The following is a 27603-nucleotide window of genomic DNA, read 5'->3' on the forward strand; positions in this document are numbered from 1 at the left end:
TCTTCTAGTACTTTGTTTAGCAGAGAAACTAGTTTTATATTAAACCATGGGGCTCTGTAACTGTTTTATTATCAAGCATTTATGTAGCATTTTATGTCCTCCAAGGTATTTTATAGCCCTTATTCCAGTTTTTTTCTATCCAATCCCTTTGGGCAGTAACCATAATGTTGTTATTTCCATTTTTACAAACTTCAGAATGGCGGTTATGCAAGGGTAAGTGACTAGCAGAAGGTCAGATGATAAGTTAATAGTCAGAAAGGTATTAGAAGTCATGATCTTTGGTTTGCCAGGTTTTTTTCTTCACTTTCTGCTATACTGATCTGTTTCTGGCCTTTTGCTGATTTTTCTGTGAAGAATTTCTGTAGCTCAAAAAAGGATGAATTTCTTAAGTGATAGAGCATAACATGAAAGGAAGCAGAAATACTAGTATAATTTATTGTAAAGTTTCAAAGTAATTACATGGTTAGTGTAGAAAAAATATTATATTCAAAAGTGTCTAAACTGCTTATGCATTCTTAAATTTGATTAGCCAACATGAATTTCTTTAAAAATACTAAGAGGCTTGTGTGGTCAAAGCTGTTCAATTGGCCACCTGCTTAGATACATAATACTCATTTTTGGGGAAAAAATAGAAATCAGAATAAAATTCTATAGTCTAAAATTATATAAATAGAAAAAAAATGTCAAAAACACACGAAGCCAATAAAAGATCAGTAAAACTTAATAAATGTGAATTTTGCATTTTTCAAATGGTGGTGGTAAACTAGAAGAAGCTTTAGGTTCTCTGAAATTAAGACTCTAGGCGGATGTTTAAAATCTCTCTTTTTAGTTTGTGTGTTAAAACACAGTTTAGTTAAAAATCATAATCTCTTAAATACTTTCATGGTTCAGATGCTTTTTGAAGGCATTTGTTCACAAAAGAAAGTGCTCACTTTTATTATCAGTTTGCTATTAAGTTGGAAGGCTTGTATTTGCATGAAATTCTTTCTCCAGAAAATGTCAATAGAAACCAGAATGTAAATAAGGGCAGGAAGCTGCTCAGATATTTTTCTGTGGTCCTCATTGAAAGGAAAATCTTATGTACATATTCAGTGGATGAGCCTCACTTGCTCCTAGGCTCAATTTTCAACTAATTAATGTCATTCAAGCATTATATGCCTTTGCACTGGCATTCGATCGAATTTCAAATCCTCTATTTGAATGAATAGCACCTTGAGAAGAATTCATTTTTGTATTTTATTTAGCCTAGGCTATGTTTACATTTAATCTCCATTCACTTTAAGTAAGTTTTTTACTACTCTTTTGGAGCAAGGAAAAGCCTCTTTGGTTGTGGCAATTTATTCTTTTCTTAGCTCTTACATTATATATGTTTGTGTGTCTGTTTGTATGTTTGTGTGTTTGTATGGGGTGATCAATATGTTACACAGAATTGATTGCAAAAACTTCTCTATTACTGAAATGACTCTGAAACCTCTAAATAAAATAAAATATATTAACTTTGTTTATATTCAAGTCATGCTAAATATTAATAGAGTCACAAGACATTGTTCTGGGAACTATCCTTGCTGGTAATTTTTATTTTTTTATATTGCCATATGTCCCAAATTTCCAAAAATAAGAGAAAGTAAATAAGAGCTAAAATTCATTAAACATTATCTGTATAACGTTACATGCATTGTCACATTTAATCTTTTCAAACACTCTATTCATTACTATTTTTATCATTGCCAATTTGCAGGTAAGGAAACTGAGTTTCAGAGAAAACAGAATATCTTGTCCAAGGTCAGATAGATAGGAAGTGATCCAACCATTGACAGAGTTGATAGCCTAAAATTTTAATACCTATACTGTATTGAATAAAAGTCATTTTCTAAAGAGGATAAAAGTAAATGATATATTTAAAAATGTATATCCATAAAGTGTTTGGTAAAAACAAAACAAAACAAAGCAAAATTACCCACAAAATAATGTCTTTTGATAGATTCTTCTATTTCTTCTATGACTTCCTTATACAAACTTGAGGCAACTTTTATTTTCCAAAGATGGCCGTAGAAAATTCCCCTATTTCACATGCTCTTAGCTTAATGGATGCTGCTTTTCCTTTATCAAGAAATGGAGTCTTATCCTCTTGTTATTTAATCTAGGTGTGCTGGCAACTGCTCCCATAAACAGAATTTGGTGGAGATAACACTACATGATTTCTGAGGCTAGATTTTGTAAAGGAAAATTTATTCTGACACTTGGTGAAATGATAAGGGAAGACATTATTCAAGACTACTGCTATAGGGAAGAGAGACTGAACTCAACTATGAATACAGAAAAGATTGCTGGGGATTTGTAGACAATGAACAGAGCAAGGGGATCAATAGATGGAAAATTACTAAGAGAACATATCAAGGGTAGGGATTTCTTGATAAACTGACCTAACAGGATTCTTGCCAAAGGTGGGCCAAGGACTTAGACATCAAGGAGTGGGGGATACCTGTGAAAGTGACTTAGCAGGATTCTTTGCTGAAACTGGATTTGGCAGGCCCAAGACAGGACAGGGACAAGAAAGAAGCCTCGTTAAAAAGAGGGCTCAGAGAAGCCTGCCTAAAGTTTGGTCAAAGGGGGAATCTTTGTCAGAAAACGCCATGCATCTTCACTGAGATACTCAGTCTCATAAACCAACCATTATGCTGTGAGGAAGCCCACCATACGTGAAGAAGAAATGTCATTTTACTGGAGAGTTCCACTCACCAGATACCTGAGTAAGCAAGCTTTCAGATGCTGCTACCACCCAAATACTGAGTCATCATTCCTCACCCTTTGTATCTTTCCCACTGAGGCCCAGACATCATGCAGTCGAGGCAAGCCGTCTAGCTGAACCTTGTTCAAATTCTTGATGCATAGAATGCATGAGCATAATTAAATGACTTTGTCTTACGTCTCTAAGTTTGGAATGGGATGTTATGCAGCAATACCAACCTCTTCTTACTATCCTAATTTAAGCCAGCATCATCTTTCTCCTGGGCTATTGCAATTATCTCTAACACTGCTCTCTTCCTGATTTCACTATGGCGCTTCCAGTCTTGTCTCCACCTAGCAGCTCAAGTTAGTGAATGACACTCTCACAACCTTCCAGTGGCATCACGACTTTCACAGAATGAAAGGCAAAATCTCTTACATTAGCTGTTTCTTAGGCCTTTGTCCTTCATCTGCCAGTACTCTCCCCCTGGTGCCCCGAGTCCTAGCCAGTGTGGTGCCCATATTTTTCCTTGAACACATCTATCATGCTCCCTACTCAAGCATGTCTCCTTGTTGTTCTCTGTGACGCAAATGGACTTTGTCCAGAAACCTACATTCCTTATCTCTTGCTTGCTTTGTTGACATAAGAAACATCCAAACCTATAGGAATTTTTTATGAGTTTATTTGAACCAAACTGACCACATGCCAGAAAGCAAGATCTCAAATGCTCTGAAGAATGACAGTTTGCAGTTTCTCTTGTATAAGCATCTGGAATTATGGAGGGAGCATAAGAAAAATTACATGAAGGTGGGAGAAAGCAAGGTGGGGATTGGATTACCTGATGGTTAACAAAATTACATGTTCCCTTGAGGACGGTTATGCCTCTCAGGAGTCTGAGAAAGAGCATTACTCTGGCACTTCAAAGGTGTGTTAACCTAGATATACAAGAGCAATGGACAGGACTTGCTTAAAAACCTTTCACTAAAGAAGTTACAGGCCTGGGGCCTAACTACCCACCATGACCTGACCAATTAGGAATTTATAATTAGATTACCCTGTGAGGTTATTTTCCATCACTGGATTTGTCAGTTGTATTACAGAACCCCCTTTTTATCCACACCATCATGCCTTTGATTAAATGTCACCTTACAGAAAGACTTTCACAGATATTGTATATAAAACTTACACCCTACCGTAACATAACTATCTTATCCTGTTTCTTTTTTCCCATAGCATTTACCACCACTTAAAATATGTATTTATTTGTTAATCTGTTTATCATCTATCTCCCACCCTCCTGTGGATTGGGGTCTTTTGGGAGCTTATATAGGTCTCCTTCAATGAGGAAATTTGTTTTGTTCAGAGCATTAATGCCAGTGTCTAAAATATGCCTGGGATAAAATGAGTTTTTAATAAATATTTGTTGACTGAATAAATTTGAATTACAGGGATTATTTTAAAGAGCTATTTTTTTATATTCCCGGAGATGTTTTTGTCCATAGAAATTATAGCATTAGGTACAATTTTAATTTGTTTCAGTATCTCATTGTACTTTCAAACAAACTTGGAGACAATAGAAATGTAATATATATAATGATTTTTTTAAGTTTCCATTTTACATAATATTTATAGAAAATTACGAAAGAGGGTTCACCAGATCATTAGGAAAAATGTTGGTCATGTTTTAGTTTAACAGGTAAATGTGTTGTGCAAAGGCTGTGGGGTTCAGGTTTCTGACAAGGGAAGAGAAGTAAGCATTCAGCCAAGGTGTCAGCTTCTTATTAATGAAGGTGAATGAGGCATCAGATGCAGTTAGAAGTGGAAATTTGACCTGTGCAAGTTATTAGCTCCTTTGTGCCTCAGTTTTCTGAAATTAATAGCATATGTTACAAATGTAAAAAGGGATATACTTTTGTCAGAAATTAATTTTTTAGACCATATTTGATTTCAGCTTCTCAACATTAACCAGGAGAGAGTAGTGTTTCATCCCTAGGCAAAACAATGTGCTCGAGGCCCAGGCTGTGAGGAGAGACAAGGTTTGCTGTGTTCTTCTAGCAATCTCTTCTCTCTCACTTTTATTCCTTTAGCCAAACCTGGAGTTGAACTAGGTCACAGTGTTCTGCCAACGTGTACAGAAAATGACTTTTCTGCTATTTAATAACAAAGCCATAGGTTTGCTTGTCTATGGTATAAAGAGCATATGATATGGGAAAGCTAAAACAGAAGATCTCAGTCCTGAAGAATTACAGAAAGGATGGAAAGGAGACGGGAGAGTGTGAAAGGACAAAACATGTCCGGATAGTCTTAATTTCCTGTCGTCAGGCTTGGAGAAGACATGCATTCGAAGAATTTAGGGGTATATCTAGTATGGAAAGATCTCTCTTTGGAATTCTAGAGGGAATCTGTAACATCAAAGGCCAACCAATCTAGTTAAAAGAGTGAAGGCTGGGAGAAGATCTAGTTGGCCTTCCTCAGCCTCTCAGTTCATTTGTGGAGTGCATGCTGATTAAAAAGCCAGTGGGCTTGTCAAGTACCTGCAGTTGATCCCACAATCCAGGCTGGGTAAACTGACAGACATGGGAGTAAGAGGGTGCCTACATGTCTGCAGTCAGGAGAGTTGAAGGGAGTTCAGGTTATTTTATTCCAGGAGCATTGCCCAGGCCAAAATAAAGAACTGCAAATGCCCTAGTCACAGATTAAAGCTTCAAAAGTCAAAAAGTAGACAGGAATCATTGCCCCAGAATCCAGGAGACAATTACGAGTGTAGACCCAGTGATTATTAGCTTGGTGCAAAAGTGATTGCAGTTTAAAATGTTAAAAGTACTTGCAAAAATCACAATGACTTTTGCACCAACCTAATAGCACAAGGTCAGGGTATTAATCCATTTTTCAAAACTGTAAGGCCAAGTCACCCACACACTCCTTCTCTGGTACCTAATCTTTGAGAAAAGACAGGAGGCGAGGGAGGCTCGCTGAAAGACTGAGCCCTTTACCCCAACTAGAGACCAGGCCCTAGAGGTAGTGTTTACATTATCAGATTGGATTAAATTTAGATTGGGCATTTAGTTAGGTTTTTGCTCTTTTCTTTTCTTTCCTTTTCTTTTCTCTTTTTAATGCTAACCAAGTGTTGGGAGTTTTCCCAATTAATTATCAAAACTAAATGACATTTTATTTTTACATCTGACTTTTTATCAGTGTTCTTCACCATGACAGAGGATTATTGAGAGAATTTAAAGTAATGTTTACAGTGCTTAGTATAGTGCTTGGTATTTAATAGTTGCTAACAAAATGGCAGCTATTACTATTTTTAAAAGTAAAGCAACATTCTTATATCGGGAAAAATATAATAACGGCCAAGGGATTAGTAGCAAAGCCACTGATTGGATAGTGGCCTTGGCTTTCAGGAAACCCGAACTCCCTATCTTTTATACCCCATCCATTTATCCTTCACATGTCTGTGACCTTTAAAACAATAAACACACTCCAGTAACAAAGGAAGTTTTGGAAAACTTTAACCTTTAAATGTAACCTAAAGATGCCATATTTGTTATTTCTTCGCTCTGCATATACAGTCATTTTCTATAATCTTGATTAGTATTTAATGTAGATGGGTTTAAAAAATACAATTTTTTAAAAAAAACCAGTGCTTCAAAATGGATAGCTAAAGGTACTGCTACGCAGTGACAATATTCCTAAAATTAGTGACGTGTTGTGTTGCTGATTTGATTTCTACAATAATATTTAAAACACATATACCAGCTATTGACCCAAAAATACATATACCATGATGACAAAGGCAAAATTTTTTGAGTACTTTTACTTTTTATGGCCATAAGCTATGTTTCACAGGTATCATTTCATTAATCCCCACAATTCTGTTCTATAAATACAACCATGCTCCTCATTTTACAGATGGGAAAACTGAGACACAGAGACTTTACATAACTCTTCCAAGATTACATAGCTAATAATCAGCACTGGATTTTGAGTTGATGCAGTGTGATTTCACTATCGTTGTTCTTAATTGCCATGCTGTAGAGATTTGTTACTTTATTGAGGACAATCTGCTTTGCAGCTTACATTTTGCAATAGAGTATTGACTTTGGTACATTTTCAACAAAAAATGCCTTCTGCTTTCAACACAAGAAAGAAATATTTTAAAATACCCCACAGATTAGGTTTTAACAGATAATCATTTTAATTCATCGTTTTGTAGATAATATATCACACAAAAAGTGCTTTTGGTGTGGGTGTTTGAAATAGGATTTTGATAAAATTTTAACAAAGTTTTATCAGCAGGTTCTTTGCTTTAAAAAATCTACTCATCAGGAGATATTGTTCCATTAATGTAAGTGGACCAAATTTCTTATAAAGAGAATTTGAAGGTGCTTTTTTTCCCTATGGTATCAACATCTATAATTCCATTTCTTTATTAAAGGTGATTTGACACAATGAACAAAATTCAAAGCTGTTCAAGCATTAGAGCATAACTGATACATTTCCAAAATGAAAGCACATTTCTGAAAAGTTGAGGGAGTTTGTATAAAAAAGTGATTGCTTCATGAGAAGAGGTGATAAAGTCCTTCTGGAATAAGAATGCAATTTTCCTGTGAAAAACCACATTTTTTTTCTTAAGAAATTTTGAAAGTAAATTAAGTGAAAACATATTAAGATAAGTTGTCCATTTTTTATAATAATGTTTCCAATTTTCCTTTTATTATTAAAGGGCTTCATGTGTAAAAAAATGAAAATTATTACAAATTGGACATCTATCACATTCTTGCTCTATTTTAGGCACTCTTCAAGACACTTTACATATATTCAATTACTTAATTCTCATAACAGCTGCATAAGGTCCCTCTTTCATAGACAATGAAACTAAGGTACAGAGAGATTAAGGAAGTTGTGCAAAAGTGGCCCAAGAGTGTATTGTTTGGATCCAGAGTTGTCTCACTTAATTGCTATGTAACTTTGCCCTTAACATAATTCAAGAATATTCTGTTTCTGATATATTTTCAAATTTCCACAAGTTTTTCACTCATTGAATATTATTTTATCAAGAATAAAGCTGAATTTTACATGATTTTTATAGAAAATACAAGACACAGCTACTTCAGCTATTTTATCTATTATTTCTCAAAAATATTCTGTGTTTGAAATCATAACTTTCCCCTACAGAGATGTAATTTGTTTTAATTAGGTCATCTAAATGTCAATTATTTATGTTGACTACAGCAATTCCTAATTTGGGAATTTCACACGCCTTCACTCTTACCTGGCACTCTGGGAATCTTCTCTGTTTTGCATAACCTTAATTATATTACTTTGTTGAAGAGATGCAAGAAAAATGACATTCTTCTAGAGTGACTTCTCAATTAAATCAAAGCAATCTGATAAGATTAAAGAAAATGCTGGCAAAGCACTGAGCAGTGAGAGAGAGACTATCCATGTTAAATGAGTTATCAGGAATAAAGTACAGAATTATATCAGGACACTATTCATTTAGCATAATTAGTAGTTTTTGTTACTAATGTGCTAAATGATTTATTAGCTGTCAATGAGAAGTTGAGGTGCTATAACAATTATTCCAAAATATTGTATCATGATTTATGCACCAACTGTATTTCCCAAACATTTTAACTCTATTTAGCCCTCCCCATGTTTTGGTAAAATAAGTAAGAACAAATATAATTCCAAATATAAAGATAGAGACTGAGTCACACAGAGGTTAAGTAACCTCAGGAAAATCTCACAGATACAAAAGTGAGTCTAGAGTTTTGAGGTCTGCAAATTCCCAGTCATTGTTCCATGCCTAAAACCATGGTCTCTGCACAGAAATAGTTTCATGTTGAGAAGAAAATGGCGAAGAAAGAAAGGAGAGGGAGAGAAAGAACAACTGAAAATTGTATTATTCATTTTATAGAAACACTGGGAAATAGATTATCTTCTATAAAAATAGAGCTGGTTATGAGTAAAGGAGAGCATAAAATGGTTTCCTTTCAAATGCTCTAAAACTTTTATTTATTTTTTTAAGCTATGTAGGAATAAACCCTATATGAATCTTTTCTTAAGGAATCTTGTCAGACAAAGAAGAAATTATAAATTGCAAACAAAGTGTGAGTTCCTGCTTATGAAGATTTTTGACTGTTAAAACATTAAAATGATATGAACTGTACAAGGGACTACTGCAGTTTCTCCAGGTCAAGTATGTTTTGCTAGGAGTACAAAGGCCGTGGGGTACAGAGCAGTTGATCAAATTTATGGACTAATGTCTGTGATGCTGCATGGTGGGAAAAAGAATTATATAAGTGTTACATCTGCTCCTTAGGAAGTCATCAATGAACACTTCCTAAGTTTTTAATGTCTATGTGTGTGTCACATGCATCACAATGAACTGAATCCCTGTTCACTCACTCTCTTGTATTTGGGGTGAGTACTTGCATTACTCAGCTGCATGTTGTGGGCTAAAATGTTCTCATGCACTAACCTTTTAAAATACTTCCAAAACATATAAAAGATGTGATTGGTGTTATTAGAATCAGACCTGAGGTTATAAGTGAAATCTGATTAAATGTAACGTGATCATTAGAACCCAGACATTAGTCTCTGCTGTTTGTGTATGGTAGTAATTAGTATTCAACAAAAGAATGTCCCCCAAAAGAAAAGCTATTAAGCAATCTAAGAACTTTTAAACTGTGTTTTGTACAACTAAACTCAAGCTCAGTTTGAGAAGTTAGGAAACCAATTAAATGACAAAATACCCCAATTTCCTTTCTTTCTAAGGAAAGATCAAATGGAATGCACTCATTTATCATTTTCTTAGGTTATCTGTATATTAAGTTTGAATTCTCGATGGAGTTTGAACAAAATTTGGTCTAATAGATTATCTTGACTTCTTTCTCAGGATATTGAGTATTTTCACCTAGACTTGGTACAAAGGAAATATTGTTTTTTAGACTAAAATCCTATTCTTTATTATTCTCCCAAATGTGTTTACTTTTCTAAGGATATTGCCTAATCAATATCTGTATTCCAGTCAATCTAGGAGAGCATTATTTAGGAATCATAGAAAATTTGGCCTGACAATAGCCTTATGTTAATATTTCCATGGACTGCCAGATCATCTAATTTTATTTGACTATTCTTTAGTGTTGTGGAAAACAATGAGAAGAGGTATGTTATCAGTCCGATATTATTTAATTTGCCTCTATCTAGCTAAGAAGACAACATGGGTCGGGAATGTTGGGAATAATGTGTTTTTGGACAAGACCTTAACACCATGACTTCAAAAGATTTTAAACATCATCAAAAATTAAGCATATCAAAGTTGTCGTGTATGGATAGAGTGACTTTGGTGCACACAAAATAAAATTAATGTATTTAAAATTGAGTACCTTTGTAGTTTTGGAGCCACCGGTGAACTTACAATAAAGCCTACTGATCTTGTAGTTCAGGGAAAAATTTCTCAGCCTAAGATTTCCATAAGAAATCCAGATCAGCAAGCTATTTGTGAGCTCTCCTTTTTGGGTAGTCCACTGCCAGTGATTCACTGGAGAGCATAGTTGTAGAACAATACATGAATGGATTAAAAAGAACAGTGCATCATTCTAAAGGGAGATGGAATATGGCATCAAACTCTAGTTCAAAAGGGATGCCTATGGAGGACTGAATAAAATGTTACAACATATTCTTAACAGAAGTTTGAGAACTAGAAAATAGAATGTTTTTGAATTTTTCAGCACCATAGAACACCATGTAAAAAATATGAGAAGAATAAACAAAAACAAATTGACACATAGTCATTTTTGTAGTGCAACAACAGTGTATACAAAAATAACTGACAAAGTTTAAAAAGTAATCAGATAGAGAAGACAAAATTGACTCCAAGTTAGGTCAAATATTTCTATCATGGTTTCATATTCTATCTTTTGTTTATTGTTCTGGTAAAGGACTGATTTCTAAAATATATTACAAAACAAAACAAAACAAAACAAAAAACCTCTTGAAACTTAATTATAAGAAAACAAGCAAGATTTAAAAATGGGCCAAAGACCTTAACAGACACCTACCTCATCAAAGAAGATATACAGATGGCAAATAAGCATATGAAAAGATGCTCCATATTACATGACATCAGGGAAATGAAAATTAAAACAACAATGAGATAACATTACAACTATTGGAATGTGCCCAAAATCTGAAAAAATGACACGAAATTGCTGGTGAGAATGTGGAGCAATAGGAACTCTCATTTATTGCTGGAAATGCAAAATTATACAGTCACTTTGGAAGACAGTTTGATGACTTCTTGCAAAACTAAGCAAACTCTTGCCATAGGATCCAGAAATCACACTTCTTGGTATTTACCCAAAGGAGCTGAAAAATTATGTTTACCCATAAACCTGCACACAGATGTTTATAGCAACTTTATTCCTAATTGCCAAAAATTGGAAGCAACCAAGATGTTCTTCAATAAGTGAATGGATAAATAAACTGGAGTATATCCAAACAATGGAATTTAATTCAGTGCTATGTAAAAATAAATGATCTATAAAACCATAAAAAGATATGGAGGAACATTTAAATGCATATTATTAAGTTAAATAAGCCAATTTAAAAATAAAAGAAGCAAAAACTATAAACTGTATGATTCCTGATTCCAACTATATGACGTTTTGGAAAAAGCAAAACTATAGAGACAGTAAAAACACCAATGGTTGTCAGAGTTTGAGGGAAAAGATAAATAGGTGAAGCACAGAGGATTTTTAGAGCAATGAAAATACTCTGTATGTGAATGTAATGGTAGTAGATATGTATCATTATACATTTCTTCACCCCATACAATGTACAACATTATGAGTGAAAAATAGTATCCTTCAGGGTGCACTGAGGAACCTAAGCCATGTGGGCTCTAGGCTAGTGCAGACTGGGAAAGTAAGCATCTCACATTTTCAGCTTCCATTTTTAAGGATGGTCTTTACCTCACACTAAGATTTCTAATAGGAGGGGGACTATTTGGCCAAAAGAATGACAAATATCCGTGACAAACAGGAACGTGAAAGATTGACTATTATCATTGCTTCTACTCTACACTTACAAGATGGATATAGTAAGATGGGAAAAATAAATAACAGCTAAATAGATTGGGAAGGAAGAAACAAAGCCTTTTGTATACACAGATGTTTTGAGTGGACAAAAAAAATCTAGAAAATCTATCTATAGCAACCATTTGAATTAATAAAGTTTAGAAGCTTTACTGGAAACCAATCCGTATACAAGAAATCAGTGTTTTTCCTATTCTCAGTGACAGTAAATTAAACATGGAATTTTAATAAATATTTTATTTACAATAGCAACAAAAACAATTAAGTACATAAGAATAAATATGTGTTGTTAAAAAACTCTTAAATATGACATTATTGTGGGACCTAACAGAAGATCTAGAAAAAGAGGAGTTAGTTCTTATTCATATTCAAGCACAATAAATATTGCAAAGATAAAAATTCTCAGATAAATTTATATACTCAATGCAATTCCATTTAAAATGCCTAATGTGATTATATATATATATATATATATATGTATTTTTTTTTTCAAAAAATTGAGTATGAAACTCACATAAAAGTGTAAAGAGCCAAGAGATGATTGTAAAACAAAATTAAATCACTTGATGATCGAATCCAAAGTTATGCTTATGTCCGTACTTATGCATGTAATGATGTACCATTAAAATAAAAGTTGCTGTAGGCTTCTGATAACCTTTTTCAGATTAAAGAAGTTCTGTTCTATTTCTACTGTGCTGTTTTTTAAATCATAAAAGGGTACTGAATTTTATAAAAATTTGGTATCTATTGAGATGATTATAAGTGTTTTATTTTTCTCCTTTTTTAACATGGTGAAAAAGTTTCATGTTATTAACCTTTTTTGCATTCCTTTAATTAAATCTGTCTTCTTGTAATTTTAAAAATATTTGATAGTTTACTAATTTTATTATAGGATTTTTTCATCTAATGTCAGAAGTGAGATTTGCCTCCATTTTCCTTTCTAGTACAGTACTTACATAGATTTTGGGGAAACTTTCTTCTTTTTCAGCTCTCTAGAATGGTGTTTATCAAGGAGGGATCTTGTGGTCCTGGAAAGATTGGCAGAACTCACCTACAAAACCTGAATGTGATTTATTTCTATTGTTTTGTGGGTAGATTTTAAACTACTGATTCTATTTATTTAATGGTTTTAGATTTCTTTAATGATTTAATGGTTTTAGATGGTTCCACATTTCCCAGACTTTAATTCCAGCATGACTTTGAAAGAAACTTGACTAATACCATCTCCATCCTCTCCAGCTCCTAAAACAATCCCATTTTACCCTCTGGAAGTCAGTAATTAGTAACATCTCCTAAATCTTCAGCTGTTTTTTTGAACATTCCCTTCATGTTCTTGTTCTAGTTAATACCTGGCTGATCCCTGGAGATACTGCCTCCTGTGCCACCATCTTGAGTCCCTGTAATACCTTCTTCACACTCACAAGCCCTAAAATAACCCACTGTGCTCTCTGGAAGGCACAGTCAGTAATTATTCAGGACTTCAACTCTTTTTCCCTGCTGCCCTCAGGAATGCTGCCCCTTGTGCAGTCCTCTCAAATGATATCTCCTATTCTTCTCATGCTAGGGGTGATATTTGGTATATATTTCAGTCCTTACTGCTGCTTCTAGAAAATTCTCCCTACCCATAGTGTCACTAAAATTTTAGAAATCTTATATCATCAATATGTACTGCATATTTTCTGAGATGCACCAAGGTAAGTGGGGATGCGGTCTTCTTCAGATTCAGGTAATCAGAGTGTTCATAGTCTGTAGAGAATTAAAATGCAATAATAAAACCAACACAAATGCCAGTATGTTTTTTTATCACTACCGTGCACCTACAATTCTAAACAATGCTACACTTTTGGGTACACAATTGCACACTATCCTTTCTTGCAGTAGGCACCTACCAACTCCTAGGCACGCCTTTTATTCAGTTGAAGACTAACTCCTAGGTCACTGTCGGTCTCTCCAACATGACCCCTGTATTAATTTTCAAGAACTCATAACTCAAGTGGATAACCTTTCAACACACTGGGTTCTCAGTTTCAACTTTCCTTCAATGATTTTGTATTCCACGCTACTTTAGCCATCTAATTCCATTGTCCCACACTAGTCCTTTTCATGGCAATGGCAACATGTTTATAATCTTAGTTTCAAGCACTCCACTCTCTCATAACTACGTCCTATATTTCCAATTTATTATAACAATTCTATCCAATCATACTACTTTTTAACTACCCCTCAGACCCCTTCCTTCCTCAAGTTAAATTTTTTAGCCCATCTGTATAACTACTTCCTTCAATATAGGGTATGCAGAGAATTAATTCTCAGAAGGGTAGCCTTCAGCCAATAGGGCATAGGATGTCCCTGCTTCCCTGTACTTCAGTGGGACAGTTCTGATGTCCACTCTCCATGGATCTTTAAAGGGATTCTAGAGGAACTGAACTCCAGTTTCCCAAATTGATAACAGGCTTAATAACACACTCTTTACTGGATTTTATTTTATTTTTTAACTTTCCTTGTTCAATTCCTCCCTTCTGCGTCCTAAGATTTCTTAACAAATAAGCTACCTGCATAAAATTCTTATCTCTGGCTCTGTTTTTAGGGGAACCCAGATTAATCAACTATGTATAAACTCTCTTTACTTCTAGCTAATGTCAACTCCTCCACTTGGTACTAGAACCCACTCCCTTTGTCTACTCAAGCAACTTGCTTCAGTAATTCTCCCTTATTTCCTTTATCATTCTCCCTCTTCTCAACTAATAGAAATTCCCATTTCTAGTTCTAGCTATTCTCTGATTTCTTTCCTTCGCTTAGAATCACACTGAGGGAGAGGGTTTTTCACAAAACATATATTGTCTTTATTTCTCCCTCTCTTCTTTTCTTAAATATAATTTAAATCAGTTAATGGCTCTCTACCTCTATTCTTTTTTTTTTTTTAACTTTTATTTATGTGTGTTTTTCTAGGACCCATCAGCTCCAAGTCAAGGAGTTATTTCAATCTAGTTGTGGACGGCACAGCTCACAGTGGCCCATGTGGGGATCGAACCGGCAACCTTGTTGGTAAGAGCACTGCACTCTAACCAACTGAGCTAACAGCCCACCCCCCTACCTCCATTCTTTAGCCCTGTCTCTATATCCCCAGCCCCTAACAACTGCTCTTATAAAGGTTACATGTGAAATCCTTGTTGCTAAATTCAGTGGTCAATTCTCAGTCTCCATTTTCTTGATTTACTCAGAGGGCAGCTATATAATCATCACCTGTTTTCCTCAAGTCCCCACTTCGCCAGGATTCTGGTGCTACTCGGATTTCTTCCCACTGTGGTTGGCAGCTTGGGCTGTTATTATTCCTGGTCTCAGTGATGAAGAATCAATTCAGTTTGCCTCAGGGCAGTGTGGGGAGAGGTGCGGACTAAACATAAACATTGTCTTCCAACCTGTATTTTCACTGCTTTCCCTGGACACCCATGGCTTTGAGTTTCGCTTTTCTCCATCAACCTCTCAAATCCCTGCAGTTCTACTAGTTTATGGCAGAATTCATATTCCCCAGGGATTTTTCTTTTCTAATTTAATTATTCTTTAAAATTATTCTGATTTATGATTCTGTCTGGGTTGGTGTGGAGGAAGGAGTCAATATCTCAAACTAATCTTCAATCTTAATGGGAACCTGTGAAATAAAAGATTGCCTCTGCAGGCTAGGGTTGCCCAAACCCTACACATTCAAAACAAACAAACAAACAAACAAACAAAAACAAACAAACAAACAAACAAAAGCCTGTCTTCAGGAGAACTGTCCCTTGACTTGCTCCTGGGGATATAATCTCTGAACCCCGAGAAGAGTATTTGAGCCTCACAGCGTGGGCCTGGCTGCATCTGTTTGACCACAAAGTTGATGTTACCAAAGTGCTTTTAGTGGATGCCTGTTTCTGTGTCCCTGAGGCTCTGGGCCACACTGTGTCCCTTTGACCTCTTGGAGGAGCTGGAGGCTGAATAGTTAAGGGCTGTCATGTCTGTGTTGCATGCCTGCGTGACTAATCTTCAGTAAAGTCCCTGGAAGCCAAGGCTGAGGTGAGCTCCCTGGTTGACGGTACTTCCCAAGTGTTGTCACATTTCACTGCTGGGAGAATTAAGTGTGTCCTCATGCAACTTCACTGGGATGGGACACTTGGAGGCTTGTATCAGGTTTCTCCAGGACTTTGTCTATGTGCCTTTTCTCTTTGCTTATTTGAATTTGTATCCTTTACTGTAATAAACTAAAATCATGATTGTAACAACATTTCAGAGTGGTGTGAGCCCTTTGAGTGTATTCCTGAGCCCAAAGGTGGCCTTGGCAACCCTGACACGAACCAGATTATCTATAACAGGGAACAAAAGGATTGGAATTTTGAAGAGAAGGGAAGGGGATGTGAGGAGGATTTGTTTGGCAAGACTTGTGTTGTGGCTTCTATTTGCTGCAAGTCTAGTGAGAAGAGTTTACCATGATTTCTAAGATAATTTAATATGTGTCTCCTAAAGTGGGGCCATTCCGGAGGATCAGTGTTTGGCTCTCACTTCAGATATGTGTCTTTGTAAGTTTCCCTGGAGGTGAGAATGATGATAAAGTTTGCTGCTGGGCAGAGCTTGGTGTGCACTCTCTAAGTTTGTTTAAAGTAATAATAGAACATGAGTATTTTCTGTGCACAATATGGCCCATGCCAGAGAGAGAGAGAGAGAGAGAGAGAGAGACAGACAGACAGACAGACAGACAGACAGACAGAGAGACAGAGAAGAAGCATGGAGTTTTTCTCATCCTGTCCTGGTGGGCTGTCCATAGAAGCAAAGGCACCTGAGCAAAAAGAGAAAATTCTACCGAGTTCTAATAGACCAAACTGAAGAGCCTGCATTAACTGTATCAAAGGAAACCCAGGTGACAGATCATCTCTGATAAAAACCATAAAACTGTTAGGTAGAAGTTAGAAAATGTAGGAGAAGGAGGATTAACTGCCTCCTCCAGCCACATACCTGTTTTTACAACAGATGACAAGAGGTGGTCTGGAGCAAGATAAGGATTAGAGTTAACAGACCTCTACCCATTTTAGGAGGTCGCACCCTCCTCCTATGGAAGAACACACACCACCTTTTCCCACCAAATCAATATGTAACTCCCTCACCCCACCTGGCAATCTATCGAGACAAGAGCTCTCACCCACTTTTTTTTTTCACCAGCTCTCTTGCCCATGCGCTCGCTGTCTCTCTCTCCTCGCCCACCTCAGCTAGGCCCATTCTCTTCCTTGAGAATGCATCACTAATAATCCCTGCTTGCATATTAATCAGCTTGCTGACTTTTGATTCTTCACTGTATCAGCAAGAAAAAGACTCCCGTAACAAAACCACCCACCAAACATGCAGTCAGCTTTAAATACATGCCAGATCCAGGGAGCACAAAGCAAACTTAACAAAATTATCCATCAAGTAAGAATTTTTCTGCGTTGACCTTTCTCCCCCACCCCCCATTTATGCCTCATGGGAGGTGACGACACCCTGATGGGGAAGATGAAGAGAGGCCTTGAAGCCTAAGACAGGAAGGAAGAGAAGGACCACAACCCTCTTCCCTGACCTACTGCTTGATACAGGTCCAGGTAGAGTATAGAACAATTTTTAACTTCAAACCAAGTTTTGAATTTTGATTAATTCTAAGACTAGGTATTTTTGATAACTACGTTGAGATTGAATTGTAATTACACTATAGGACTTTTTGTTGTATAAGACTGATCAAAAAGCTATGAGACCATGGGAGTTTTCATCCAGGGGCAGGGAAGAAATTTTTCCTACTAAATACATTTTAAAGAGCTGTTGCGAGAAAAACAGCATTGTTTTACTCTTATACCCAAGAGTCCTTCTTTTTTACTCTATCTATAACACATACATTGGACATATTTGTGAAAGTGTGGCTCAGGTTTTAACTTCAAATCTTTCCTCCCCTGTGGATTAATACAAACTCTTCAACAGGAATGACTAAAGGGGGGAAAAAGGGTCTTTTGTTCTGAGCAATATTTTTATTTGTTTTCTTTTGACTTTCATTTGCTGATTCCTTTCTGGATACAGCAGCATCAAGGTCAGCAGCATGAACTGATATGGATAGTTTGTATCATATCCCTTTCACTGTGCTCCTGTGGTCTGACACGTCTGCCCTGTATTTGCATTGGATGCCCCTGGCATGATCTGAGCATCATGATTGCAGAAGGGCCGTAGGACCTGTCAGAGGAGAAATGGTTTCCAGTGAGACTTTAGGGACATGCTCTCAAACTCCTTATTTCTTCCCAGAAGTCTAAGCTCTTGGGGAGTAAAGCAACCAGTCTGAGCAGGAGAACTGAATGATAATGGTCCCCAGTAGAATGAAGGGAGAAAGGATGCTGAGAGAGAGATTTGACAGTGTGGTATCATAATGCATCACAATTACTGGATTTTTCAGTGGGCCTTTGAAGAATTAAGTAACATTCTGAAAGACAGAAACTATGCTGCTTTTTTTTTTTTTTTTAACTACCAAGAGTTAGCTATTAGCTTCGTTTAGTTTTATCCCTTGGAAAAAAGGGAACAGGGCCTCTGTTAGCAGAGTAAATTCTAAGAATCTGCCAAAGCAATAGGAAACCTTTGGAAGAGACAGCCAGGTAGTTGGAAGGAGACTGTTACGAATCATAAATTTACTAGGCCCCTCACATGGAAAAAGTTGACCCTTTTGGGTAAGTACAGACTATGAGAGTTTTATACTTGAATACTTACCTAAGTAGGGGCAGGTTGAAGTGGAGTTGAAGTGATGTGGACGTTGTGACCCTCAGTCAAATACCACTTTTCAAACTTGATTTGTCAGTGGCAGATGGGGCCACACAAGTAAAAACTGCTTTTAAGTTTCATTATACCAATGGAGCCCCCAAATACAATGTTTATATATTCAGGGTGGATCGTTGATGGATTTTTCCTATATTAACCATTTAGGTAAGGTAATTATTTGCCATTCTATGACATTTAATTACAATGCTATGACTGATCTACATAGTTGAGGGGAAAAATTGCTTTATGTGTCACTTAAGATTTGTATGAACACATTTAAACCGCAGAAAAGATTGCTTGGGAAAATACAGAGGTGGCTCCCAAGAACTCTCGATTACATTCTGTATCAAGATCATTTTTTAAAAATCGGCTGTATTATCACAGCATAATTTCAAGGTGACCATCTGTCAAAGAGCTGCTGGGAAAATATGTAAAATGTCTCTCTGTCTTATTTGTGCATTTATTTTTATAAACATTTCTAATTTTCCAGAGGGCATTATAGGCTAGAATTTTAATGGGATTGTAATAGTTGGCAATGAGTAAATAACATGAATTCTCAGTTGATGTAAATTTCATGCCAGGTTTGAATGATGAAAGGAAAAGCTATCATGGAGACTGGAAGCACGTTTATTAGCAGATGTTTGTTGGGTGGGAGACATCCACATGAATAACAAAGCGCGCCCCATTTGTATTGAGAGCTCTCAATTTCTTCTTTTGCCAGGAACTGCATTGTACTCTGGACTGAGTTGAGTCATAATTAAGCTGTACTAAGAAAACATTCAAGTGACAACGATTTGCAAATGATCAAATTATTGTGGGCTTAGCTTAGGGCTTCGCCAGCTGGAGTGATTTCTCTATTATAACCATATGTCTGTTAATAAATTTGATTCAAATGTAAAACAATTACAGATATTTTAGAGATTGGGCGGGCCAATTAAAAACAAATAAGGTTGTTCTTGTGACTTGGTGTTAACATGAATGAGGAAACTAAAATGATGCCATGATGACTCTAAATGCTACTTGGCTAATGATTACAAGCTGAGAAGAAGCATTTAGCATGTTTTGAATCTAATTGTCTCAGATATTATGTGTTGACCCATCACACAGGATAGCTTAATAGAATAGAATTTAAAACATATTAGGTACTGTGTAGGCTTGAAAGGAATTCCTGTGTTATCTTTCTGTGTTTACTTTCCAAATGTTTCAATGAGAAGGGAAGAGAATAATCATTAGCAAAGTGCAATTGCAGAGTAAATCCTTTGGAGCAAAATGCTGTATTTGACTTTTAAAAGAATATTGGCTTTGGTAATGATAAAGGTGAACAAAGGGACTATCTGGGTTATTCTTTCATTATGGACTAACTCATCGAAGGAGAAAAGTTTTCATCTTTCCAGGAATTTGTTAATTTTCTCTTTTCCCTAAATCTGCTCTTTGATATACATTAATCTGCAATCTCACACTGTCTCCCATCACGTATCCCAATTTAAATTACGTGAGAATGTTGGCTACAGTTCTGTGCCATCTTTATAAATTCATGATCTTAATAAAAAGATGTTACCGAAACTGCTGACCTCTCCCATCCTCACATCTTACAACAACATACTCCTGACAGCTGTATTAGCAAAATTGTAAATCTAGTAAAGTACATATTAATATGGAAAGGTCAGTACATGTCAGAAATGGTAAAGTGTGGACAACTGATAGAAAATCACAAACTGGGAACTGCTTTGAAAAGAGACACTGACTAGTTCAATATATTTGAACTTCTGAAAATTTGTTTAAGGACTTGACTCATTGTGAATCTTTTGGAAATTGATCTAATGATTCATTCCTTTTTAAGGGGGTACTTTTAACTCTTTGTTTCTTCTTTCTCACAAATTGATTTGTTATTTTCTTAGATTTCCTTTTTTACAGCAAATCACTTATTTCCTCATTGTAGAAAACGAACATGGTTTCTGGAAGGAACAGTTATTGTTTACCCAAATGTTGGGAAATTTCAAGGGATAAATGAACATGTGATGGAAGTTTTTGAGTTTCAAAAAAAAAGCAAAATGAAACAACAAGAAAACACATTGAGTTCTGTTTTTAAAAACAGCAGTATGTATAGGTTTATAAAACAGTAAAAATTACTTGTTATCAGATGAGCAGCCTGTGGACACAATAAGTATTTAATAATTGTTTTTGAACAAATTATTTTTGATTTTAGAAACTAAAGGCATGGATGAAAAGGTATCTCCCTGGGTGAGATAAATTAACAATTGTCTATTCCAAGAATAAACACTGTGCTGCTCTTATTTTGTTTTCTTAATGATCTGAAAGAGGGACAGCCTAGGGAGAACTCCAAATTTTGGATGCTGATAATCTCCTTCAAATAGTCAGCAGCTAGCTTCTGAGGCTGAGCTTCTGGATTATGTAAGGTAATTAGAATGTTACTATTACATTGGGATCATTGCATTTTTATGTTAATTTTCTCATTTGTTCTTTAGAATAACTGTTTGCAATTTGATTATATAGGCAGGACAGTTATTGTTGCTTTTTTACAGGTAAACAAACTGAGGCTGTGAGAAGTAAAGGATTTGCCAAGTTCCTTTAACTAGTAGGTGAAAGAAAGAGTGCAGGTTGAAACACAGGATATTTGACTCCTAGTTCAATGCTGCCTAACACAACAAAAGCATCAGAGGCCAAAAAAATGTAGTTCACAAAGGATTTAGATAAATCCTTAGATGTCAGACCCATAACACATTAGCAAAGGTCCTCAGGTGTTCTTAATATACACCCCCCATTTCCTCAGGCTAATGTCATGGAGAGCAGCCATGCAATCCTCTAGAAAACCCTTTGCCATCACTGTCAGAAATGGAGTCCTGGACTCCAGGCCCATTGGCCCGTCCCGGTGAGCCATTTCTCAAGTTTTTATCTTTTGGATACAGAAGCATAGTACTAGGGAGTGTGAAGGGGAATTGAGTTTAATCTTAATTGCCTGCATGACAGTAGTTTTAAAATGATCTCACTCTGTAAAATATAAAACCCTGCCACCACGACAGAAGTCACGAATCCTAGAGCAGAGCACAGGTTATTAGAAAAGAAAAGCCACGCTTGCAGTTACTCTGTCTTCTGTCCCTGTGAATTTGCCATCAAAACACAGATGCAGTTCCAAGCAAATCATGGCCAGATTTCAGAAGGCACAGTCTGTGCAACTACTTTATTCCTGCTCAATTTGCCTGCCAGGCCAGGCCAGGTATTTATTTAAATGTTATTTCATTTTTCTTTCTTTCTCAATGTTAGAATGATCCTCTAAAATCTTTGTTCAAATAATCTCTCTATGCAAATAGCTCAATGCAGATTATGAGTACAATACATGAGGCTTCTTTTATGATAGATGTTTCATTAACTAACATTTTAATGTTGCTGTGATCATGCCATGATTAAACTAGTTACTTGACCTTGTTAAGAAGTTACCCAATTTTCCAAATCATAGTTTCAAGCACTGAGCATTTAATGTTTTTGTTAGCCAATATAAAAATGCAACCGAGGCTTCGTTAGACAGTACTTATATTCTGATGTTTATGCATTGAAGTAGTTTATATCTTAACAAATAATATGTTATGCTTTCAGTTGCGTGTTTGTACAATATTTTGTGATTTAATATCATAAAAAGAAACAATGAACAAAAATGTGTTTAATTCCTAACATCCTGTGGAGGTGGCATGGGGGGATACATGGCTCTGGGTTGGTTTCACATGCCGACAATTAACCTGACTCAGAGCATTATTGCTCCCAGTCCTGAACAGAAAGTTCATGACTAACGTCTGTGTACAAGACACTGCCATTTCTAGGACCCATGCCATTGTTGAGTTTTAAACATTTTCTCCAATATTTCAGTGGTACAAGCTATTTTTCAGGTTTATAATAATTTCTGATACATTTCATGCTAGCTGGGGAAGGTGATCAAGTATATAAATTCCATAACATGTCAAATTTCTACTCACACATATATTCAGTGCACATGTGCTTTGGAGCCAGAAGATTTGGATTTGAGCCCTGGCGAGTCCTGCTGCTTATTTGCCCTGTCATCTTGGGTAAGTTATTTTAGATCTCGGGTTCTCAATTTCATCATCTGCAAAATGTGAAAATAAAATCTGCTTTGATTAACTTATATATCCCCAAACGTTTAGCAAAATTCCTGAAAAAAATAATAATTACTATTACTAATATTATTTTCATTGGCATTTAATGTGACAATACATGTGAAAATACTCTGAAAACTTTAAAACACTATGTACAGTCAGTTACTACTATAATTACTATTTCAAATAATCTTAACAGTAATATGTACTAAGCAATATGCAGAATTTAAAATATATGAGGTCTGACAATTAAGTTCATGAACTCATCCTAGAAAAAAGACTACATACCTCATTGCTGAATATCACTATGGTCACTTCCCCTTGGGAAGTTATGCACCAATGCCAGCAGCTAGTCCACCCTTAAAAGCATTTTGGAACTCTTTCTGTAATGGCCATCAGAGCTGTTGTTATATTACCCTTGATGTCCTGGATGTCATCCAAATGCCTTCCTTTCAATATTTGCTTTATCTTCGGGTAAAGAAAAAAGTCATTGGGGGCCAGATCAGGTGAGTAGGGAGGGTGTTCCAATACAGTTATTTGTTTACTGGCTAAAAACTCCCTCACAGACAATGCTATATGAGCTGGTGCATTGTCATGATGCATGAACTGTGAATTGTTGGCAAAAAGTTCAGGTCGTCAAACTTTTTCACTCAACCTTTTCAGCACTTCCAAGTAGTAAACTCGGTTAACTGTTTGTCTAGTTGATACAAATTCATAACGAATAATACCTCTGATATAAAAAAAGGTTAGCAACATCTTTGCAACACATTAGTGAACTTAATTGTCATATATATGTGTATTTAACATTTTAAACCTGTTTTAAATCATCATGTGAAAATATTTTATTTATATATGTATGTATATAAAATATGTGTATATGTATATATAAATTTAATATCATTTAGCAGTGGATATTAAAATCTAGAAATATTACTGTGCGATCTTGGCCAAGGTTCTTTCCTTTGCTGACCTGAACAGTTTTGTTTTGTTTCTTTCTATTTTATTCATTAAATGAAAATTCAAACAATCTGTATCATAGATTTGTGCGGAAAATTAAATAAAGCAAGTATACTTAGAAATAAGCCCTCGATAGACCCTCAATAATTATTAGTTGAATATGGATCTGACAAAGTGAACTACAGCTGTTAACTGTGAAATCATCCTTTTCAGCTCTAATACTCTATTACTCTCCGCAAGGAGACTAAACTTTGGGTGATGAGCACACAATGCAATATACAGATGATAACTTACATCTCATTATCCAATGTCACCCTAATAAATTTAATTTAAAAAATTTAAAAGGAAAAAATACTATACATATCAGAAAGAATAAGTTGATGTGGTAGAGGCAGAGCATATGTGTTTTTATTATGGAAGACCATGAAATCTTTCATTATTTCACTAACCTGTGGGCAACAATGACACTTTGGATTTTGTAACTGCCTAACCAGGAGCACAACACATGGAAGCTTTTCAGTATGTATTGTTTGATGGATTCCTGCACAATTTAAATGAGAGCAACACTATCATGGAAAGGAGCATTGGAATTACCTGAGGGCATCCGTAGCTCTTGGGCATGTTTTTTTTTCCTAGACAGCTGCGGGTCTAGGCAGCTTTCAGTGCCTTTCAGTGCCTCCCTATGGGGATAGCACGCACGTGCAGGCACTTGCAAAGTGGTAAGAAAGCCTGCTCCCACAACCTCCTCCCTGCCCCAGGCCAGACCTTCAAACAGTTTAGTAAGTTGTGTTTACAGCCTGTGTGTGCTGTAGTATAATGTCCTCAGGCCATTGGAAACAGCACAAGTCCCTGTACAACCCAAACGGGGCTACTCATAAAAGATGAGATCATTGGTGCAGGCCCAGCATTTCTATCCATGGGAGGGTTAAGGAAACCTGCCATGAGCCTACTGTTCATATGGCTCTTCCAAATTAAACCCTCTCATTGGTTCAAAAATACCAAGTCAGGACACAGAGATACACTTGGATCTCTAAATGTTTTCTTCATTTTATTTTTCCTCAAATCTGAGCAACTTTTATAGGTCTCTTCTTTTTTTCTAAAAAAAAAACAAAACATATTTAACATATGTCTATTTCATTTAGATCCCAAGCTAAAGGAGAACCATGTTTTCTAGCAACGATCTATGTTGCCTCAGGGCTTGGGTGAATTTAATCATTTATTTGGATCTGTAGATAATTGCCTAGCTGATAAACTTTGATGTGGGAATATAAATTATTGCATTTGAAGATTGTATTTGAAGAGTTTATAATTATGCCTAAATTTTAGGATTTCTGGGAATACTTTAAAGTATATGCTGGAACAGAATTTTTTTTTTTTAACTTGCAAGTTTTCTAATAAGCCATGTGTTGGGAAAATCGTCAATCCTGAATTACTTGATGAAACAGATTTTGCTTCTTTCTAGAGGGTTCTCTTAAAACTGTCAGGCATGATTGAGGTGGAAGTGAAGCTCAAGAAACCACATCAATTGGACAATTTATGACCTAAGATGTTAAAAATAATTGACAACATAACTGCTGCCTATTATGTAAGCATGTCTTCTAGGGATGGTGATTAATGGAGTAAGATCATTCTAAACAGAAGCCTGCAGTGGACAGGATACAGGTATATGATAACATTTGTATCAGTAATGTGGTTAGTTAATATAAGGCATTTTCATCAAATTTGTGAATAATCATAATTGCTACCAGTATAACTGCCACCATGCTTTGAATAATTTTATCCTAGGCTCTCTCATTTTATTTGCACAACCAAGTGCTAAGCTAACCATTATATCCTCGCTTGGCAGAGACATAATTTGAAAGGTTAATTTGTCTTAGGTCATTCATCTTAAAAGTGGTAGAGTCAGTACTTAAACGTATGTCTGTCTGATTTACAGCCCATGAGGTAACCTCTCTTATGACTTACTCAAGATTAAAAAAAAAAAAGTAATAATAGTAAATAACAGCTTGGAGCTTGGAGTGCATGATGAACAATAATAAGAGTGAATTAAATTAAAATAAATATGAAGCCTACACTTATCTTGAAAAATACAACTGCAAAATGTATAAGATAAAGATATTTAATTAGTAAAATTTCATGTGAAACTGTGGTGTGGCTTCCTAAAACTTTGACTATGTTAACAGTGCTTGTCCAAGGGCCTGTTGTTAGCATTTGGGCAGGGTGATTTCATTGTACAGAATAGTCTCTGTTTGGCAAGAGATTTAACATCCCTAGTGCCAACCCAGTAATGCCAGTAGTACACTCAGGCAATGAGAGAATGCCTCTACATATAACACCCTCTGTATTGGTACTGCCTGGGTTGAAAGCTGCTGTTTTAGTAGACATAGTCAGGTTAGAAAAGAGGAGTTGGGTAAAGTTTACTTTGAACTGGTCAGAGATTATTGAGGCTATTCTCATTGCATTTAAAAAAGAAACTGTACTGTCAAAAGAATATCCAGAAGATAGTTGATTCAAAATTGTTGGATTTTGTGAAACATCCAGTGTTTGTAAAATACATTTCCCTCTTTGCCTAATTAGTTTCCATTTTATTTCCATCGCAACTAAACCATCCTAACAAACATTCTAGCACAAAATTCCTAAGACTTGAAATTGTATAACATAGTATTTCATATAAGAAATGCCAAAAGAATTGGGATTACTTAGTCTGAACAAAAGTTGACATAGGATATAGTGTTTTCCCAAATTTGATAAATAAATGTGGCTGAGAAATTAGATTTATGTTGTGGGCCCCAGATAGCAGAATTGAAACCAGTGGTTAGGTGATAAAATAATTAGGAATGGACAAAAATAAAAGAGCAGTCTTGGAAGGTGTGGCCTCCTTCATCCTTCTTCTATGTGTTCAGTAGGGGGCTACATTCTGAGATAGTGACTATGAATGAGATGGGAGGGGAGACTCTTGATGTCTTATGCAACGATTTTAGACCTTGTGATTCTATATCTTTTTGGCATATGGTCACTGAGATCAGTTATTTAAAAATGTTTTTTAATGAAATATCCTCCTTTCCCTGCTACATTCTCTGAATATATATCAAGTAGTACATTCTCTTGAAGACCTATTTTTAGTTGCACAGAAACTGCATAGATTTTGACAGAGATCAAAATAGTCAAGCGGCAGCACATCAGGGTCCCCAGAGTTTTCTGCACCTGAAAAGAAGAAAAGAAAAATCCAAACACTTTATTAGCGACTGTACACTCTCCTTAGCACACATAGGCTTAGCCTGCTGTGTTCCCAACACTTAGTCTTGCCTCCTCCGGGGAGGCACTCAAAGCCAAACTCATCAGGGCTGCAAAACACTCTGGAAGGAACAAAGCATTCATGGTTAATGAACTGGTCCAGCAGGACTAGCCTGCTAATGGGAAACTGGTCCCCTTTAACACTCAGGTGAAAGATTTCCCCTGATCTCTTAGCTTCCTACTTTTTCTTGTTTAACAGAAGAAGGAAAATCTCTTTGATTACTATTCAGTTCTTATGAGGCCGTGGAATCTCCTACCAGAATCACTGTAACTCTGTGACACACAGAATTGGCCCAACTGTTCTGTAATCAGCAAGAATTACACCAGGTACAACCACTTTCCCCCCATTTCTCTTGGCTCAGGGTGCATTGATTGCCTTCAAACTAGTATATACCTGAAAGAGGAAATAGAAGAAAACATCATGAGAGATTTGGTTTAGTAATGTTTTCAGTATTTTACTTCTAGAATAAGTATCTGAGTGGAAGAACTTGGACCATAGGCCACACTAAGAATAATCATGTCTAACAATAGGCCAACCCTGCTTGCCTCCCCTGTAAATAAGAGGATCATGTCTTTGTTCTGCTGCGTGATTAATCTCATGTTGCTC

At 35.9% G+C, this 27603-nt stretch overlaps 1 long non-coding RNA gene across 1 annotated transcript in view; it reads left to right on the forward strand.

Moving 5' to 3' along the window:
- LOC109453500 (uncharacterized) overlaps nt 1-16155 on the forward strand; it is a 311169-nt gene extending 295014 nt beyond the window's left edge. Inside the window, exon 8 of the long non-coding RNA XR_012496936.1 lies at nt 14782-16155. This is a non-coding gene — a long non-coding RNA (uncharacterized LOC109453500). The remainder of the gene's footprint in view (nt 1-14781) is intronic.
- Nucleotides 16156-27603: the final 11448 nt, after the last annotated feature.

The sequence above is a fragment of the Rhinolophus sinicus genome, linkage group LG05 (assembly GCF_036562045.2).
Source record: "Rhinolophus sinicus isolate RSC01 linkage group LG05, ASM3656204v1, whole genome shotgun sequence".
NCBI lineage: Eukaryota > Metazoa > Chordata > Mammalia > Chiroptera > Rhinolophidae > Rhinolophus > Rhinolophus sinicus.